Genomic DNA, 6,833 nt, shown 5'->3' with positions numbered 1-6,833 from the left:
GGCGACTGCAGCGAAGCTGTCTGCACCAAACTGCACAGGCCCGCTGGCGTCTCCATCTGTTCCACAGGTGCTGACACAGCCCTCACCACGTGTGCGTCGTCAGCGCCCCCAGAGGATCCTGCAAGCATCTCCCTCTCCAACGCTAGCTCCAGGGCTGCACTGAGTGTGGCCGGCCGAGCAAGCTGAGTTTGCATGCGGAGCTCTTTAGGGCTCAGGGCCTGCAGGAACTGGTCCCGAGCTAACTCCGCCTGCACTGATGGTGGCATGCTGTCATACGCCCTCCGGCAAAGGCACTCGACTTCATGGGCCAAAATGCGGAGGGGCTCACCTGGCAATCTGCGTCTGTTGTGGAACTCCGACCTCAGTAGCACTGGTTGGTTATACTGCCCGAAGCGCCTCTGAAGTGCTCCGACCAGAGCATTATAATCTCCCCTCTGCTCCTCGGTCAGCAGCAGCAGGCATGCAGCTGCATCCTCACACAGGCACAAAGCCAATTGGAGAGCTTTATGTTCCTCAGACCAGCCAGCTGCAACAGCTAACAGCTCGAACCGTGCGATAAACACTTCCCATGGCGTCTTGCCGCTGAACTTAGGCGTTTTTATATTCGCTGCAGCTTGCTGGGCGCCGCCATGTTTGTTTACATCACGTGACGGCGCGCCAAGCGAGGTCGACTCCTTCCCGCCGGAATCACGGCCGCTGTGCGAACAGTTCCCGAGCCTAGTCAAACCTGGAGAAAATCCAGCCTCTGCAGACAGCCGCAGCGCCGTTTCCCTCACTCCATGGGCGGGCGAGCGCGGACGAACCTCCCTCTCCTCCCTCTCCTCCCTCTCCTTCTTAATCCTGCCCGGCAACATCCTCGTCTCGTAACGGCAAGCGTCGCCGGCAACAGGGTCCCGGGCGTTCTGGGGTTCTTTTTTCTTTCTTCACTTCTGACACCAATGTAACGTTCACAAGAACCAGACGGTTGGGGTCTCAGTTTGTCCGTTTATTCGGCACATAAGCCAGCGGGTTGTTAACTCAGGGGGAAGCGCTCTCGAACTACACCTCTCTTCAGCCTGGCACACACACAGAACAACCAGGTCCCCCCACCCCTTCCTGTACACCACCCTCACTACTTCCTGCAGCCCAACCAAACATGAATCTTAAAGGAACAACAACAGTGTGCAGAGAAAACCAACATGTCACTGTCCAGTAACACTTAACCATCGTTACAATATATAACCTTTGAGCTCAACGGTAATTAATTAGTAGTGGAAATCATTTCTGGTAGCATTACAGAAATGTAGCAGTGACAATAATATTGTAATGACCTGGCTAGGGTTGTTAGCCAGGTGCATTCTGGGTATTGTGTTGTCTGTGTTTTCTATCGTTCTGCTAGTTCCTATGTGTTTGATTCGCATGTTGTGTTATTGTTATGTTAATGTAAGTCACAGTGAAGTTGATGTGTGTTCTGTGGAGTGGGTTGAATTGGCATGGTTGGCTGACACCGCGACTCTATGTGGTGGGAGCGTGATACGGGTTTGGTGTCAGCAGCGTTACGTTGTTGTAGAAAAAGATGGTAAATAAATGATTGGTGTGAACCACTACAGCCTCCTGCTGGATCATTTGGGGATTATCAGTCTGCTGCTGAGATGCTCGGGGTTGTGCAGTGTATGAGGAACAAGCGCTCTCCATTCGTTGCGAAGTTTAGCAATAGCTGCTAGAGCCCCGCTAGCCGTTCTAGCTAGTGAGCAGTTTAGTCAGTTCAGCTCCACTAACCCACGGTTGTTACAATATTGTATGCTGTAATCGCACTGGACAATTAGTGATACAAAACAACTGTTTTACCCTGTGAATAAAAGTATATGTTTTTGTCAATGTACCATGGTAATAACAGAAGCGAAACGCAATATTGTGTCAGGACAATTCACTATTTATGCACAATAAATAAAGGAGCATAGCGCGACAATTTCTGTTCAGCGCCAGACTTGCTTGTAACCTATATCACTAATTATGTTAAGAAAAATGACGTATTAATACTACAAAACTCTGAAATTTGTGGGAATGCTTGGAGCAGACTAACATGTGAGCTGGAGTGTTCTGAGATGTTTTGGTATATCCAGACCATCCGTCGGCTCTTACTTCGGAAACATGGCTTAAAAATTTCTCTTCAACGACGTAATCCGATTAAAAAAAAAAAACTCTTTACCCGTCTGCTTCCCGTGGCTGTCATGCGACCGGCTATTGCAGTTAATAATACAACAGCTTCTTGCCATTTTTTGGGTTTCTTTTTATCGCTGTGTAACTGAGTTCAATTGAACGCCTGCGTGTGCTAGTACCTCTTGCCACAAGTTCCCAGAATCCTTTGCGGTTTTACCCCTGAATGACATCACATTTTCATTCTTTATCCTGGTGGGCCGGTCTGTAGTCAAAATGCCCGGGCTGATTTTTTGTCCCAGTCCAGCCCTGGGTGCTATATACAAAATGTGCAAGGGGAAAAAGTCCAGGGAATCCAAGAGTGGGGAAGGGCAGCCACAATCCTGTGGGTCACACACACGAAAATATCATCTTCAGTCACACACGCCTCTCGAACACACTCGCGTTAGCACTGTTGGAGGGGAAACCAATAATTTCATAAATTGTTAATCATGCATAGAAAATAAGCATGATGCCAAAAATCTATGTGATCATCGTTATTGTGAAATAATAAATGCTCATTTTTAAACCATAAATAATTACCCACGATGTATACCTGAGGTATTTTCTTTCTTTCTTTTTATTAAAAAGCTCTCATTACTTCATGTTGGAGCTTGTTAAATAGGTGGCTAATGCAGGATTCCTGTTAGCTTTTTGTGATAAGTAAAGGTTTTAATGGTGATTGCAGGACCAAATGCTGCTGTTTTGGATGATATCATCTTGGTACCAGTTCGGCCTTTTTGCCCTTTGCCATGTTGATAGATACATTGATAGAAACACTGATAGAAACGTTAAATTGCTATACAGCACTAATTTCACTTAGAAATAAAATTTCTTTCTGTTAGATATTTTAGTATTATGGGAGCATGTACTGGGTACTTCTTTTTTGATGATATTAGACTGAAGATTCTGTGACTTAACAAGGCTCTTTATGTTAACCCTCATTTTCTCTTGCTTTGTCAACTCAAGATTTTATGGTGTGAAAGTAGATACTAAGGTTGGAAGGAAAACACCAACAAATCACTCTTTTACTTATCACTCCCTTGCAGAGGATGTTTATGTAAAGACCATCTGGGTTGTGTCAGGAACTCAGGATGTAGGAGACCTCTGTATAACATTTATAGGCCTTGAGAGTGCATCTTACTGCAATTGTAGAACAAAGGATTCTAACTGTCTAGTGTTTAACGGACCTGTCAAAGGTATGTTGAGATACGATTGTAGAAGGCCCCTTTCAGAGCGGGGGGGAACTTCCTTATATGGTTGTAACTTGAAACTTGTTGACACATGAACCTTTCTGCCTATAAATACTGCTGCACAAAAGAATAAAACTTTGAGTTGATTTTGGGAAAGCAATCTGAACAGTCTCTGTATCATTTTGTTCTCCTAACTGCTCCCGACGTCGTAACTAACCCGCTGACGGCATATCTGAGTGCTACTTGAGAATATATTGCTGAGTGTTACTTAAGAATAATTTTGAATCTTATAGGGTAAAGACAAAGCTAAGCCCACGCCTTGGAGAAACCCGGTCCACGGACCAGACCCGGGACGGAGTTTCTTTCACTTTCCTTGTCCCAGATATGTTTCTACTGCACATTTGTTTTCTTGGATACAAATGTGCAGTAGAAACATTCACACTTCCATGGCAATCAGAGCCATGCGTTAAATGAAAAATCAAAGGAAAAAATTGCTTCATGGGTTTTTCTTCAAAATTCAAATTATTCAAATTAGATTAGATCTAATTTCTAACATGATTCGGTTTCTTGCCTGTTTGCAATGTACAAAGAGCGGTTACACAAAAACAACGTGAAACGACAGTGTGACAGGGACAGTAACTGAATGATGGCCTTGTATTTCACACATAATCTTTCAGAGAAAAACATGAAAAGTAGAAAATGCTGAAAATAAAATAAAGTAGCTTACCACGAAACTAAAACTGCTGTATCACTATTTTCAATTAATTAAGTCGTGTTATTGTGACAGTTGTTGACTTTGACAAGAAGAAGGTCAAATTATTGTAAAACCTTTAAGTATTTTCTCCAGTGAGGCTAACATCCATTTATGACCTTAATGTGTGTTGTTTGTTGAAAGACAGAGAAAAAGGGAAGCTATGGCAGGTCACCTCGGCACTTGTGCAGGTGAAACCAAAGGGAAGATATGCTTCACCATATTTTCTAGTCTTTGGTGATGATTTATCCTCTGCTTTGCGTTTTTGTGGGAGCCCCATCGAAAACCTGTCCATTATGCTAGCAGTGTCTTGTATTATTAAAGCTCTTCATGACTGAGCCAAGTGTCCTCTTTTTTTGAAAAACAAAATATGGTCACCCTACCCTAAGCTAACCTATATTATTTTTAGATTATACAATTTTATACAATCAGTTATTAAATGTTCATTTAGTCCATTTTCCAGCAGCCATGCATGGCTTTTTTGTTTTGTTTTGTTTTAACAGCTTGAAGACCCAGATGATGATGACAATATGAGACAAGCTGACAACAACATCATCTATAAACACCAGGCTGTAAACACGACCCCTACAACCAGCAAAGGTTTGACAGAGGACATTTATTTCCAAACTCTTATGCATGTGATTTAACTGAGAAAAAAATCTACCTTTACCCTGACTAACACTGTTCCACAAAAGTCACGTTTCAATCATGGAAAATGGAACCAAATGGAGAAATGTGTCAAACGCTTTCTGGATGAAAACTGCATTAACAACAATAAACAAATAGAAGGCTTTGTAGTAATTGGAGCAAAACCTAGTGACAGTGAGAGTAGTGACAGTAGCTTACTGAACAACAACAAGATAAATATTCCTTCAGTGCTCTGGTCAGCCTTCTGCTGCTACAGTAGCAGTCAGAAGAAGTGGCTGGCAGGAGCACACTGGGGTGAGAACAGAGATGACCACCACAAATATCTGGAGACCAAGACCTTGGGAGCACTCTACACAACCCTTGGAATTGAAGCATTTCCTGGAACACGGTGTCCTGAAGACTTAACTACCCAGGTCTACTCAAAATGTGCACTTAAATCCAAAAAGCGCAATGTGATTGTGAGTCATAAGGTTCCTCATAAGGATTCTGGAGAAAAAATATATTGTGGGGCTAAAAAGAGGAAAATCATAAAACCTGCATTTCAGAAAAAAAAAAACTACCTGGAAGCACGGTGTGAGAATTAAGGGTTAGATTGAAACGGGATTACTTTTTTTCGTCTGCTGCAGCTACTTTTAGTTTAGTAAGTATGTAAGTGTTACGTGTCTGCAGGCTGCATGTTTTCTTTCCCTCTCCTTTTGTTTGCTGTTCCCTTAGGTCGCAGACTGCAGGCTGATGTCAATCTGGGGTCGTCCAACTAATTAGAGGAGGGAGACCCTGATTGGACAATCCAGGAGTGCACACCTTGATAAGGAGACTCACCTGTGGCTGGGTGTGGCTCTCTTCCTTTGTATGAATTGTTTGGTACATGTGTGATGGGTCTCTGCTGTCCTTCTTTTGTTTCATGATTGTGGTGGGAGAAAAGTGGACTGAGTAAGTTTGGGGACCCCATACACTTACTCACGTAGAGTCTTTTTGTTAGAAACACTAGGTCAATTTGGTAAAGTAAATCCGTTGGTAGTGATGGCCAAATGAAGCTTTCCGAAGCACTGAAGCTTGTATTGAAAAATGGTTCATTACTCGAAGCTTTTCAACACAGTCCTCTCCGGTGACATCTGGTGGCGAATATTTTGAAGAGCAGCTTGAATCTGCAAAATAAAACGGACTGCTCAATCATCACTGCTCACTCAAGAGTGGAGTTCTCTCTGATATTGGGCCACCGTTCCGTTGCTTTGAACATGTAATTGGTTTTGTTTTCTCGATTGGGGGGGCTGAAAAAAATGTAAGCGTATTTGCGTAATACATTTTGATCAATAAACTTTCCCTATTTAAACATGCACTATGGTGTGGCCTTTCTTTGCTCATAACTCCTTGATGTTGGTAAATACAATAAGTGAGCAATATATACATTATACATATGATAACGCACAGCACATTATGGAGTATGCCCCTGCTGTGGAGTCCTGCCTCCATCTACTTGTCGTTTAATCACTGGACAGCTGGACAGGTTCATACAAAATATTAGATGAGGCCAATTGTCCTATACATATTTTTGACCTAGGGGTAGGATTGATTGTGAACTGGAAAGGGAAAATGCTTAGGAAGCTGAGTACGGCTGCATCGTCACTGATTTGTAGAATCATTTTGATTCGATACAGGATCCGATTCAATTTGATTGGAATCTGGAAAGTTTTGCCTCAGTCAGAAATATTACAATTCTGATCATTTAACAGTATATATCCATAATTTCGTATCTATTAAAAGAAAGCTGACACATGTGAGACTTAATTAGAGATGTAAACAGAGAGTTATGAACCTGCAGTTGCAGAAGCCAGCGAAAAAAAAAAGAGGCAAACACAGCGCGGACCCGACGACACACCAAAATCTGATTCTGACGCGTCGGGTCCGCGCTCTGTGTTCACGTTTGTATGCAGAATCCGTAAACCTGCTCCCAGTTACTGTTTTAGCTGCATGGTGTTTGACGACATGTTGTGAGGTTTAACCTGATATGCTGGCGTTTCAGGCATAATAACGTTAATTTACAAATCGACACAGGATTTTAATGAATC

At 42.9% G+C, this 6,833-nt stretch overlaps 1 pseudogene; it reads left to right on the top strand.

Moving 5' to 3' along the window:
- The first annotated feature begins 3,041 nt into the window (after nucleotides 1-3,041).
- On the top strand, nucleotides 3,042-5,529 carry LOC146635878 (endonuclease domain-containing 1 protein-like; annotated as a pseudogene).
- The last annotated feature ends 1,304 nt before the right edge of the window (nucleotides 5,530-6,833 follow it).

The sequence above is a fragment of the Diplotaxodon limnothrissa genome, linkage group LG3 (genome assembly GCF_057381915.1).
Source record: "Diplotaxodon limnothrissa isolate DT_005_m linkage group LG3, D_limnothrissa_male_GT1.1, whole genome shotgun sequence".
Classification (NCBI taxonomy): Eukaryota; Metazoa; Chordata; class Actinopteri; order Cichliformes; family Cichlidae; genus Diplotaxodon; species Diplotaxodon limnothrissa.
This window is presented reverse-complemented; position numbering and strand designations above follow the sequence as displayed.